At 35.7% G+C, this 14,626-nt stretch overlaps 1 protein-coding gene across 2 annotated transcripts in view; it reads right to left on the minus strand.

Moving 5' to 3' along the window:
• The window catches only part of LOC131432778 (cell adhesion molecule DSCAM-like), a 189,992-nt gene extending 177,200 nt beyond the window's left edge, over nucleotides 1–12,792 (minus strand). For both annotated transcript variants that reach the window (XM_058599283.1, XM_058599281.1), the window contains exon 1: nucleotides 11,637–12,792. The gene's annotated coding sequence lies outside the window, so the exon portion shown is untranslated. The remainder of the gene's footprint in view (nucleotides 1–11,636) is intronic.
• Nucleotides 12,793–14,626: the final 1,834 nt, after the last annotated feature.

Below are 14,626 nucleotides of genomic sequence, written 5' to 3' on the forward strand. Positions count from 1 at the left end.
AAATTGTTCGTTTCTTGCAATTCAAAGACGGTCATAGGAATATTTATATGACTGAGGTTGTAGTAACGGTCTTTACAACAAACTTTTTTTTCAAATAACTATTTTGTGTATGGAAAATTCTAAACCTACTTGGATTGTGTAATGGGGAAAAGAAACTTATTTGCTAATTTACTAACTAATACAGAGAGCGAATCGATTCAATTGAAGATTGCATCGAGTTTGGTCGGATTATGCTTATAATATTATGTGACATTACATCTAATGGTTCTATATTTGTGAGTCTGTGTAACTCATTTGTACTAAACCAGGGAGGACGCTTCAAAATCATTTTCAGAATTTTATTCTGAATCCTTAGAAGCGTTTTCTTCCTGGTGGAACAACAACTTGACCAAATTGGTACTGCATAAAGCATGGCTGGTCTGAAAATTTGTTTATAAATTAACAATTTGTTTTTAGACAGAGCTTAGAATTTCTGCTTATAAGAGGATATAAACATTTAATATATTTATTACACTTTGCCTGGATTCCTTCAATGTGATCCTTGAAAGTGAGTTTTTTGTCATACGTTAAACCTAAGTATTTAGCTTGATCAGACCATGTCAATTCCAATCCATTCAATTTGAGAATGTGATTATTATTTGGTTTAAGAAAAGAAGCTCTTGGCTTATGAGGAAAGATAATTGATTGCGTTTTTGCTGCATTTGGTTTACTTTTCCATTTTGACAGATAATCACTGAGAATTTTTAAACTTCTTTGTAGGCGACTGCAGATCACTCTTAGATTTCTACCTGTGGCTAACAGACTTGTGTCGTCACAGAATAGCGATTTCTGACAACCAACGGGTAGATTTGGAAGATCAGGAGTGAAAATATTATACAAGATTGGAGCTACGCTCGAACCCTGCGGAACACCTGCTCGTACGGGTAGCAATTCAGATTTACAATTCTGATAGCTAACCTGAAGAGTACGAACAGTTAAATAATTTTGAATCATTTTGATCAAATAAATAGGAAACTGGAAATCAGACATTTTTGCTATTAAACCTTTGTGCCAAACACTGTCGAATGCTTTTTCTATGTCTAGAAGAGCAACTCTAGTGGATAACCCAGAAGATTTATTTGCTTTTATCATGTTCGTTACTCTGACAAGTTGATGAGTAGTTGAATGTTCATGACGAAATCCAAACTGCTCTGGTAAAAAAAATTGAATTATCATTTATATGAGACATCATTCTCAACAAGATAATTTTTTCAAAAAGTTTACTGATAGAGGAAAATAAGCTAATTGGTCGATAACTTGATGTTTCTGCTGGGTTTTTATCAGGTTTGAGGATAGGAATTACTTTAGCGTTTTTCCATCTTTTTGGGAAGTAAGCTAATGAAAAACACTTGTTGAAAATTTCAACCAGGAGTCTCAAGGCAACATCGGAAAGATTTTTAATAAGAATATTAAAAAATCCACAATTATCAGTAGCTTTCATGTTTTTAAGTTCCCTAATAATTGATTTAAATTCATCAAAATGAATCAAATTGCGATAACACTTGGGTTGAAATGTGATTATATTTCAGTGAGACTTCATTTTCAATAGGACTCACAACGTTCAAATTAAAATTGTGGACACTCTCGTACTGCTGAGCAAGTTTTTGAGCTTTTTCGCCATTTGTAAGAAGTATCTGATTCCCGTATGTTGTCGTATGTTGGAGCCCCGACCTGCAAGGATTCTTAGTGTCAGTAGGATCCATAGTACTAGCCATGCAATGATTCTGTACACTTAGAATCGGCAGCGAAGTCTGTTGAAACAGAAAGGCCAAATTTCACCAAAAGAATGTAATGCCAAGACTTTGCTTATCTGATTTCCTTCCTTGAGAGCAGGAGTTGGTTTCTGAGGTTTCTTAAGAACCTTAGAAAGTTTCCAGAAAGGTTTAGAATATGGTTTAATTTGTTCAACTTCATTAGCGAAATTTTTATTTCGCAAAAGAGTAAATCTAAGAGAAATAGTCGAAAACACGTTTTCGTTCGGCACGTCAGAAAAGACATTGCACTTCGTTGCAAAACAAAAAGTGTTCTGTAAGTAGCAGAAACTTTACGTCTGCTTAGCGGTTCAAATTGAACTGCCGAGTTTAGCACTAAGCAGTTCAATTTGAACTGCTCTGCACTGATGAGTCAAAGACGAAACGTAAAAATAATGAAAACGGTTATGTGCCCTAGCACAAAATTTGGCTAACCCCTAAATGACCATACCTGCATCGGCCAGAAATAGTCGAAAACACGTTTTCGTTCGGCACGTCAGAAAAGACATTGCACTTCGTTGCAAAACAAAAAGTGTTCTGTAAGTAGCAGAAACTTTACGTCTGCTTAGCGGTTCAAATTGAACTGCCGAGTTTAGCACTAAGCAGTTCAATTTGAACTGCTCTGCACTGATGAGTCAAAGACGAAACGTAAAAATAATGAAAACGGTTATGTGCCCTAGCACAAAATTTGGCTAACCCCTAAATGACCATACCTGCATCGGCCAGAAATAGTCGAAAACACGTTTTCGTTCGGCACGTCAGAAAAGACATTGCACTTCGTTGCAAAACAAAAAGTGTTCTGTAAGTAGCAGAAACTTTACGTCTGCTTAGCGGTTCAAATTGAACTGCCGAGTTTAGCACTAAGCAGTTCAATTTGAACTGCTCTGCACTGATGAGTCAAAGACGAAACGTAAAAATAAAGTAAATCTATGTTTAATTTCTTTTTATAAATCCTTAACTATGTTTTTCATAGCAGGGTCACGAAAACGTTGATATTGTCGTCGACGAACATTCTTCAACCGAATGAGCGGTTGAAGATTGTCTTCGATGATAGGAGAATTTAATTTAGATTGAGATTTGGGAACTGAAAGATTTCTAGCTTCGATAATGTAATGATTCAAATTATCAATTGCTGTGTCGATGTCCGCAGAATTTTCTAAAATAGTTTCATGATCCACATTATTTTCAATGTGAGATCTGTAATCCAACAAATTAGCTCTATGATAGTTGAATATAGAACTAATTGGATTAATTAAAGCTTCGTTGGAAAGTCTGAATGTTACTGGAAGATGATCTGAGTCAAAGTCAGCATGTGTAATCGGTTCACTACAAATGTGACTTTGATCTGTTAGAATCAATTGTAGACGGGTTTTTCACGGAAGAGAAACAAGTCGGATTACTGGGATGAAGAATTGTGAAGTAACCAGCTGAGAGTTGATTATGAAGTATTTTTCCATTACGGTTATTTTGCCTAAAATTCCACTGCACATGCTTAGCATTTAAGTCTTTAAAGAAATTTAATTGTTCGCCGGTGCATTGGAATGGTAAATATGCTCCAGCGATGAAATAAATTCCATGAATGGTTTCAACTTCGATTCCCAAGCTTTCAATAACTTTAGTAAGGTAAAATTCGATGTTTAATTTGCCGTTGGACAAAAATGGCAACTCCACCACTCATTCCAGTAAACCTGTCAAATCGATGAACCACATAATGTGGATTGCTTTTCTATTTGACATTTGGTTTAAGAAAAGTTTCTGTCACTATGGCAATATGGATTTTGTGAACTTTGAGGAAATTATAAAATCATCTTCACTCGATTTTAAAGATCGAGCATTCCAGTTTAAAATATTCAAATAATTATTTAACATCGCTGTTAAATTTTAAATTCATTTTTATATTATTTGCAAATTGCCATCCGATTTGAAATGCGTCAAAAAGTGATGAAGTCGAATTCATTCGGATGATCATTTGAAAACGTTGATCTTTTGTAGGTAGACTGCCATTAGAAGAAGATGATATGGCCGATCTACCTATTAATAAATTGTTTTCGTTAGAAGATGAACTGCAAGGCGGTCCTGTGTTTTGATTATTTACGTTAGAAGATTTAAGTGGTAGATTTCTACCTGTTATACTAGCATAACTGACATTTGAAGAAGATGAGGTCAATCTACCTGTCAATAAATTGTTTTCGTTAGAAGACGAATTGAAAGGCGTACCTGTTTTTTGTTTTAAATTCGAAGAAATAAGTGCCTTAGAAGAACTAGGCGTAGCATTTGCAACGGTTTTTTGATTTTCAGGTATGTTCTGTAAATTTAAGGTCGTTGATTTGACTTGTTGTCTAAGCGAACGAGCGTTTAAAATTCTTTCCCTCACAGGACATTTCAAATAATTGAATTTATGATTTCCATCGCAATTCGAACATGAAAATTTATCAGTGGTTTGATTCATTGGACAAACGTCTTTCGAATGCGATTTACCACAATTCAAGCATCGTATATCCATATGAAAATTTTTGGTTCCATGGCCGAAGCGTTGGCAACGACGACATTGCGTTAAGTTTGCAATACGATTATGCCGTTTATAATGTTCCCAATGAATTTTAATGTGGGAAATGCAACGTACTTTTTCTAAAGTTTTCAAATTTTTTACATCACTTCGATTGAAGTGTATTAGGTAAAGTTCATGGGAAATTCCAGAGCGTGGTTTAGAAGTACTATTCGCTCTTTCTTTTTCATAAGTATTCTTTGAGAAGTGGCTAAACCAAGCAATTCTTTTAGTTCATTTTTAATTTCATCAGTACTTTGATCATTTGATAAGCCTTTCAAGACAGCCTTGAAGGGTCTGTCTGGTTTTATATCATATGAATAAAATTTATGAAGTTTCTCGGGCAAATACCGGATAAGACGTTCATAATCTTCCAATCCATCAACCAAGGCTCGAAATTTTCCTCTTCGTCCGATTTGAAATGAGACTTTTACTTTCGGGAGAAAAGTGAAAAACTCAGTACGGAATGCTTTGATGTCGGAAATCATCGCCGTCACTGGAGGAGATTGTTGTTTCTTCCCAGAACGACAAGCGTCCATTTTGGGAATTTTAGAACAATTTTCTTCCATGTCGCTACAATCCGATTCAGGAATAATGTCGTAAATGGCTAGCCTTAAAAAAGGCTAATTAATTTCTTAGTCTTGTAAAAGACTGATTATATTAGAATATAACTCTTCGTATACTAAATTTCTGTTTGAGCTGTTAGTAGAATATTCTCACAAATAGTACTGTTGTTGTACCATTTAATTCCACTATGTCACATCATTTCACTCTCACAAAAGTCCCTATTTTCACGAAAGTGTATCAAACGTTATAATACAGATACGTATTTCGGAATGTTATTTACATCCTTCTTCAATGTATCGATTTTATAATTTAATTGAAAGAATGCTGCAGTGAAGTTCCTTTTATACAAACGTAAGTAGGTAGAAACGTAAGTTCGTAAACCGAACAAAAAAAAAAATGAAAAGGAAAAAACAGGTAACTGAAAACTGGAAGAGTTAAGTGTTTTCTATGTTTGTATTTATCTTGGGCAGTAACTGGAAAAGCCAAGAAGATCTATTTCCTTGGTCTCGATTTAATGTTATGGAGTTATTTTTGAATATTTTTAAACTTTCTGCTAAATCTAATTTCCATGGATTGGAAATTTGTCTTTAGATTTTTATGTCATTAGTTGTGAGTTCATGATCTTCAAAAAAGGCATGTTCTGCTACTTTTGATTTGAAATGATGTGGTAGTCCCTTTTCCAATCCTTTGGATGCTTTCCCTATTTCTGAGATATATTCCTTGAAACGAATGTCCAGTGTTCTCTTTGTTTGTCCGATGTATATTTTATCGCAATGAGGACACGAGATTTTGTTTACCCCAGACTTTTTCTGTAGGATCTTTTGTAGAACCTAGTAAAGCTTTCAATTGGTAGTTCATACTGCTGAACACTAAATCTAGAATCAAATGTTAGCACGCTGCTGTGGGGATTCTCTCTGAAGCAAAAAACGGTCGCTTATTCTCGTTTCGCGATCGGATTCTATTCGGGCAGTTTATAATTGCGATAGAATCATTTTACTATTGCCCCTTATTTTAACTATGTGCATATAACCTTTGTATCAGTTGTGTCTATGAAAATGTATGTGAATGCTCCGCACAAGGTTTTTGAAATATTGCAACCTAGTATGACAATCATCATGTCGAATCATTGATCATTCGATTTTCTGCGATAATTGTCAACTTGCGATTCTTATTTGGGAAAATCCACACAGCAACGATCATTATCAGACTTAACATTTTTTTAAGGGCCGTGAAATACTCAGAGTATGAAATGGAGCGAAGAAATGTAGAAAAATTCTCTCACGGCTAATGCATTGAGAGACACGAGTTCTTGTAGCATCTCCTACCGGATTGAAAATGTTGTATACAATATAGATAAATATCGAGCAGCTTCTGTCAAACTATCGGCAATCACCAACACCAACAAGTTTCTTACCACTCTATATTTTACATAAATCCTAAATCATTTATGTGTACATTACGCTGCATTTTTTCCGATTTAAAAAAAAAATGTGGAAAATCAAATTATTATCATCCGATGGGGACGCATGGTATTCAGTTCTAAAATAATATATTACATGCCCAGAATATCATGCGTTTCCATCTATTTGAATATAATAAATGTAATATATATGTAAAATGACTTATTAGTTCATGAATAAAAACTTTAAACCGTATATTAGAACCAAAATATTTGTCAGTTCATTAGATCTGATTCATGTTTCTCTCACTTCTTATGAAATACAACAGTCCAGCTGGTAACATGTTCACTAATGCGCTTAAACGAACAGTTTCCCTACATCATTACTAGATAAATTGAGACAGACGTACGGGCTTGTGTAAATTATTTAAGGAGTGAAATTCTTTCCAAAGCCCTGAACTCAAGTTGTAGATGGAAACGCATGATATTCAGTTGTAAGGGCATGTAATATATTATGTTAGAACCAAATACCATGTGTCTCCTTCGGAGCATAGTTTGATGGAGGCGCATGGTTTTTACGAATGATTTATATCTTAGAGTGTAATATTATACCAGTCCACATTTTTTTAAAATCTGAAAAAATACAGCGTAATGTACTCATAAATGTTTATTTTTCATGTGGAATCTAGAGTGGTACCAAAATAGTAAGTACGAATAAATAATTTTCGAAAATTTTGAACATTTTTGTCACATGAAATACTTTTTGAAAAATTCTAAAAAAAAATCAGAAAGATTTCTCATAATTCCTAAACTTTTCCTGATTTTTTTAAATTTGTTTTGTTCAAGAAGTTTTGAAAAAATTGAAATAAAAAGAAAATCAGAAGAACCACCCTAACTCCTCAATTATGGCAGTTAATGGGTTAAAATTTTGAGAAAATCATCTCCAATTTAAACCATTGCAAACAGCTTATATCAATTTTATTTCTGTTTGGGGACAGTTTTTATATGCAAACCCGGTTACACCCTTTCATATTATTATTTTTTAAAATTTTTCGGAAAAAAGAGAAAATCATTCGGCGATATTTGCAAGAATTCAACATAGTGTTTGTATTATATGAGGCTTAATTTACATGTGTATTTTTTTCAAGCAGTTCGCTCAAGTGTTTTGTGACACAAAATCAAAACTTTAGGAATGATCGCAAGTAAACGTGTTATTTCAGGCGTCGTTGTTATTCAAAATCGTCAATTTTTAATGATTCAGACTAAATTCAGGTTTTTTGTCGTGAATACGATTTAGTTTACTATGGTGCGCCTTTTCAAAATGTATCTGAGAGAGTGATAAGTTTTTGATCGTCAATATCTATTGTTGTATCTAACGAATCAACATAATTTTTGATACTGGCATTCGGAAATATGATCACAATTTTATGATAAAATTTTTAGTTGTGTGACATAATCTCAAATAATTTAAAATTAAACTTTTCTGAATTGTTTGGTATAAACGAGTATCAAAGAGGATAATTCATAAGGCGCGATTGCCTTTCTCGTATTTTGAAAGCTCATAGCTCAGTGATCTGTGAAAGGATTTATAGAATCTAACTACTAATAGAATCGAAATTTTTCAACTTAAACGTGTATAGCAAAAGCATTGAAGTATTTCAATAGTACACTATTGAAAAACCTGTCTCATTTGACCCATGTCAACACCAGCCAATCAGAACGCGTTCTGAGGAAGAGAACAAAATATCTGCTGCTGTACAACAAATCGTTCGAGAAAAATGTTCCCGAACAGTGCTTAATATAGTAGTGAGTTCCACAATTTGGCCTTTCTGAAAGGCAGGAATGAATCCCGTACAGCATCCTGATAGTTTCTTTCAATGAATTATGCAAATCCGAAATGAAATAATCGACATTAAAATTCTATATGCTGCTATTTTTATAGCAGTTAGGACCGCCCATTAGTGAACAAACGAAATCACGTAAAAAGAAACCTCTTAACAAAAATTGGATCAGTTTGGATTCTATCGCCATTGGGAGCAGATGTATTGTGTGTCGTTTTCCATGCTAGTTTCGCTTCCGACAAGAGCGATTAAGTCACAGCTGCTAGTCGTTTGCATTGGTGAAAAAACAGCTAAGTTTTGGGGGTGTTTGGCAGGGTCTAGCACTTTTGAAAAATCATTTATTTTTTTCTTTATATTTTCTTATAGAAAAACATTTCAAGAATATTCTGTGAAATTTTCAAGAATATCGGAACAAAACTCTGCAAATTATGGGCTTTTATCTTTGCTTATCTCATACTGCGAAGAAGTAAGAGCTCGGTACATAGGCCAAATTCTTCTGCTTCGATTGACTTAAAAACTTGACGAAACATTTTTGAAATGTTCATTACAACAAATTATAAAAGAAAAAGTATGATTTTTTGAAAACATTTGACCCTACGGGCTCCCTTGAGTAATAAATTGTTTCCATTGAATTTATAAACAAAACACTTTAAACGCTTTTTGCTCGAAAGCAGGTTTTGAAAGTCCGTGTCCATCGTCATTCAAAAACTACTGCACCAATTTTGTTCAAATTTTGCACACACTTTCTACATATAAAAAACCAGATCCCAACGTTTTCCTTTTGGTTGTTTGTTACTTTGGGTTGGTCTTACAGCTTCAAAATGGCGGATTTTTACGTGAAAAATTGTAGTTTTCAATTTGAACAATCACCAAAAATTCCAAAAATTAAAAAAAAAATCAAACAGAAACGTTGGGGTCTAGAAAAACTTCTACTCTAACTACGCTGCTTTCATTTGTTCACTTCTGATTAGCCTGCGCTGAGATACAGTGGACACCGCAAATCATGATTTTTTAGAAGCGTCTTCAAAAATACCTCTTCGCCGACTTATTTATCAATATTTTTCCACGAAAAAATTACAAAATGTTTTTCGAAGGAAGCTTTTTGTAATGCAAAATATTTGAATGTATTCTGTTAAACGATAATTCTGAGATTAAATCGCAAAAATTATGATTTTTTCATCATTTAGACCCCTGAGTTTTTGAAAAATTTGTCTCAAATGAAAAATATCTCAAAACCATTGAAAAATATGGCTATACCGAACACACATGCAAAGCGAAGGGGTCGTGCCAACAGTCATTCGATTTCGCATGGAATTGCTCTATACTTGTTTTTGGTTAAAACATTTTCCGTTGATAAATGTATTTATTTCTCACGAAGCAAAACGTTTCAATATCATACTTTTGGAAATCCATTGCATTTTTGTTTGCTGTTCTACAAAAAGTCGCGATGACCTTAATTATTTCGATCGGAAATAGCGACATTGACGACGCGGCTCGGTAAAAAGCGATTGAACACGGTTGTGTAATCCTAGTTTATTAATGTAGATCGATTTGTAAGTACTTTCTATAAAATAAATACAATTTGCGTGTAGAACTAAAGAACCGCAGCTTCACATCCAAAGAGCCGCGAGTGCTTCCCGATCCCTGGTCTATTCCAGTGTTATATATCAGATGTACAACTTTGCTTCCGCCTTTTTTTCCAAAATTAAAAGCTTTATTGCGAAAAAGTGCTTACAGATGTATTATTCAAAGTATGGTCCGTCGCTAGCGACAACTTTCTCCTATCTTTCCGGAAATGTTGTATCTTTTTTGTCATGTTGGACGATGACTTTGTCATGTCGCTCTTGATATTGTGGCCGCTTTATCGTATCGAACCCACTTTTCATCACCGGTTACGATTCGATGTAAAAACCCCTTACGATTCTGTCTTTGAAGCAGTTGCTCATATACAAATAGACGGCGCTCGATGCCCCTCGGTTTCAACTCGTAAGGCACCCAGTTTACTTCTTTTTGAATCATGCCCAGGGCCTTGAGACGTTTTAAAAGGGCTTGCTGACTCACTCCCAACGATTAGGCAAGCTCTTCTTAGGTTTGGCATGAATCTTTATCAAGCAATGCTTCTAGTTGTTCATCTTTGAAGATTTTTTCTCTTCCACCAATCATGTTTGTCTTCGACACCGAAATCACAATTTTTAAAACGTTGAAACCACTCCCGACACGTTCTTTTACTCAGAGCAGCCTAACCGTAAGTTTCTGAGAGCATTCGATGCGCTTCAGCTGCATTGTTTTTCGAATTGTAACAGAAAAGTAAAACTTCCCGCAAATGGCGAGAATTGGGCACATAAACAGACATTTTCGAGCGTAAATAATACGAAAACAAGTACAACTGTCCCTGAAACGGCGATGGCAAATCGTTAGGCACTGTACATACTCACTTTAAAGGCTTTATCATCTATGTATTTTGACCAGCCTCAGCCGATACAGCCACCTATCGGAAAACGGCGGAAACAAAGTTGTACACCTGATAAATAATAATTGGTTGATCGGTTGAATTCGTGGTAACCGCAATAAGCGTTAAAGAATTGCCCACAACGTGAAAATAGCTTTCGAAAATCCGCGGTGTATTATATTCGTAAGAAGGTGTAATGTTATAGCAGAAAATTTCTCCACCAATTATTTTAATAAACAGAGTAATTTTAACCCATTCAAATGCTTAAGGCTAGAGCACGCTAATTTGCATGCCAACATCATTATCCTCATTAACACACACGCACACAGAGAAGCTTTGCTCTCCATCGAAACCAATATTTTCTACGCAACGTTCAGTTAAAATTCAATGAATCCGTAGAAAGGCTCATTAATCAGATTTAGTTTAATTTCGGTTGAGTCATGCCCCTGCTTTCCGGAAAATAAATATGATACCGAAGCCCATCACGTTGGCAGATTCAATTTGGAAAGGTTAACAACTCGGACCAATTTCCAAAGGAAAATAACTCATCGTGCTCGTCAAGAGCAGTGTTCTCTGAAAAATTGGCAAGTGCCAGATTTTAATATAGCCTAGAAATCCATTTTTCCTCTGATCCGCCTGGTATGTGCGCTAACTGTGGGCGTTTACTTACCGATTTGTGTGGGTGTTTGCCATTATGGAGAGAAAAAAATCTTGAATACAATTCGGGAAATCGAACATATCCTAATTAGTTCCAAGCATAACGAAAAATTCGTAAATTTATCATGAAAACCTTGACTATTGAAATCAGTGCCATACAAGCGAAGTCCTTTCACAACAACTGCAGAGAATTGAGTGGTGTGAAAAAAATCCATTTTCAAGGAAATCTCCTTTCGGTCCCGCTCCGACCCTGAAAACTTTTCCCAGTGGTGAAGAATTTGAAAAGTCCCATCCATGTGAAAAATGAGAGAAATGCTAGCACCTCTCGAAAGAAAAAAAAAAACACAGAAAAAGGTACACAAAAAGATAGGAATGGAAAAATATTCACCATTAACACCAGCACACAGTCGTTCTGCTATTCTCGAGCAACGTTTGCGATATGATTGTGAGTAACGAATTCCAACAGCAATTTCACTCGATGGGTGTTTTACGTTTCACGTTCCGCACATTCATTCACTGCTTCTGCTGCTGCTGTTGCGAGTTGCGACAGTAATATCCACTCGAGCCAAGCGACATTAGTTTGCATATGACATGGGGTAGCAACATCTCTAATAACAAGTTTTTATCTCTTGCCGCAAACATTGACCACTTCCACCGGGGGAGACTGGCAGCTTTTTGTTTCGCTTCGGTATCTTGTATAGGTGTGTGTGTACACTTCAACTTTGCCAACATTTGGTTTGATTTATTTTTTTTTGTACCACAACGTCGGTTATGTGCAATTAATAAATCATTTCACATTTACTGCAGCGGCGGCTTTCTTCTACAACAGCAACCGAACCGAGCGGGGCGGTGGGTTTATGTTTTCACCCTCGGTGCCCTCTCCACCCCACCACACAGGATTGGCGGTTGGTGGGTGGTGGATGGTGGATAGTGGTTCACTTTCATATTGTGTTGTCGCGTTTCAACTTTACACCAACACGACACTTATTCCCTTCAGAGAGTTACTATGCACACACCGAACGAACGAACGAACGAGATCCTGTACCGTACCAGCAATGGCAATCCACAATTAACAGCACATTTTTCTGCTGCGAAACACACAGAGCGCAGCGCTAGAGCAAGGCTGCAAGAACTAAATCTATTCAGGATTTTCTTCGTTTTCGGATCATTAGCACCCAGTCGGATACGGCTTGCTAGCACGTAAAGGCTCTCCTCCCTCCATCTTTCCACCTCCCCCCTTTAGTTCGTCCGGTAACCTCAACTCGTCGACACTGATATTCCGGAAGCACACTCGGCTCACGAATCCTTCGGCTCGTTGGCACACACTTTCTGCACCGAACCCGTCAGCGCCTGCAGTTCAGAATGTGCATAAAATTAACTGCACGGGGCCAGCACCTCACACCACCCCGGGCACTAACTATCCGGCACTGGCACTGAGGAGCAGGCGAAAAGGCTAAAATACACACACTGACCGATAGAAAACGGATCAAGCCCAATCAGTTCAACCCGAGCACGGATTCGCGCACGTGTCCGTTCGTCTCCAGTTCGTCATCGAAACTAATCAATCTCATTCCAGGCACGCTGGAATCCACAGTTCTGCTTCGTATCCTGTAAACGCATATTTTGTCTTCGGTTCGGAACACTGCCAAGGGATCGTTCCGCGCAGGTCTCGCAACATTCCAGCACACGCACACCGCGATATAAATGGCATCCGTGGAAAAGGACCTTTTTCCAGTAACTTCTCACTGAACCGGTTCCACGGTGTTCACAACAATCATGTGAAAATGTGAGTAAACAAAGCTACGACATCCCTAGTTCGGAATGAACAGCAAGCACTAGCAATTGAATATGCAATTTATGTGATGCCTTGCACATGATGCTGCCTACCGTGAACGTCTACTTATGTTTCCGTAGGTCAGCGTTTTCAAGCGGTTAGAGACATTTTCTCAATATTATGAAGTCAAAATGACAAAGTTGAGGAACAATTTCCAAAACTCAAGGTGGCTTTGAGTTCATGCTGTTTCATTTTCAATTCATCAGTTCTTGACAGTTAACTGGGCAGCCGAAAAGTTATACTTAACTTGAGCATCACTTTTCCTAAACTGTACCGAAACACAATGGTTTTACTAATGTTTTAAAACCGGAAAACAATGTGGCTTGAAGAACCATCTAATGTAATCTAATGTAACTGAAGTGCGAACCATGGCCTTAGCTCCAGCCAGAAGGTTCTGCAGAACCTCAGAATCGACAGTTTTTTGCATATTAACGCATGCTTTCTTCATTTTTTTTTTACATTATTCACTACCTATTTGCATTAAGAAACCGGAATTTATATGAGCCATAATTTGAGGTTATGCTTGATTTAGACTGGAGTGATAATTGTTGGATCCCAGGAAAACGGCTGTCTCATTCTTTGAATACAAACGAATGTTGTTTACTGTCCGACGTTTTGGCTTTTGGCGAAAGCCTTTTCAAGAAGAATAAAATCTTATTCTATATATATATATATATATATATATATATATATATATATATATATATATATATATATATATATATATATATATATATATATATATATATATATATATATATATATATATATATATATATATATATATATATATATATATATATATATATATATATATATATATAACGTGTTTAATCCACCTAGCAGTGAGATGATACCTTTTTTATCAATTCGCATGTGTTTTTTGCATGAATATTCTTCGGTGTTTAAGTTTTTGAATTTTTTGAAAACTTAAACAGTTTTCATGACATTATTTTAATGACCGTCGTTTTAAGCAACAATTTGAGATTTTAATCACTCATTACTCTGTAATGTCGGAATCTAGAAGTGTGATAATCGATTAAACATGCCATGATATGTAAGTTCCACTTTAGAGTTTACGGTAATTTAAGGTTCTTCCAGAGCCGGTATTCAGGAAGCAGCATAACCCAAACCGATTCGTATGCCTAATGACGAATAAATTACAACAGTTTTGAGTCCAACTTTGAAGCTTTTCGGGATTGTCATCTTCTATATCGGTTTGAATTTTAAAAATTCATCATCATGTAATTCGAGAACCGGAAGTCATAATTGGATAAAATTAAATTATTTTTGTATGTATGTATAAAATTAATTAATTTTGTATATAAGTTCATTTCAATTTGAATTTTTGTTTCTGAAATTTGATTAGGCATTTTTTGAGAAAACGATTGAGCTTTGAGAAATGATTTTATACTGGAACCGGAATTCTAAAATCCGTATGGCCGAAGTCAGATAAATTCACCTGAGTAGCTGTATAGTTTACATTTGTTTCAAAATGTTTGAAAATCAGTGTAGACATCTTTGAGAAATCATAGCACGAATTA

The sequence above is a fragment of the Malaya genurostris genome, chromosome 2 (genome assembly GCF_030247185.1).
Source record: "Malaya genurostris strain Urasoe2022 chromosome 2, Malgen_1.1, whole genome shotgun sequence".
Lineage (NCBI taxonomy): Eukaryota > Metazoa > Arthropoda > Insecta > Diptera > Culicidae > Malaya > Malaya genurostris.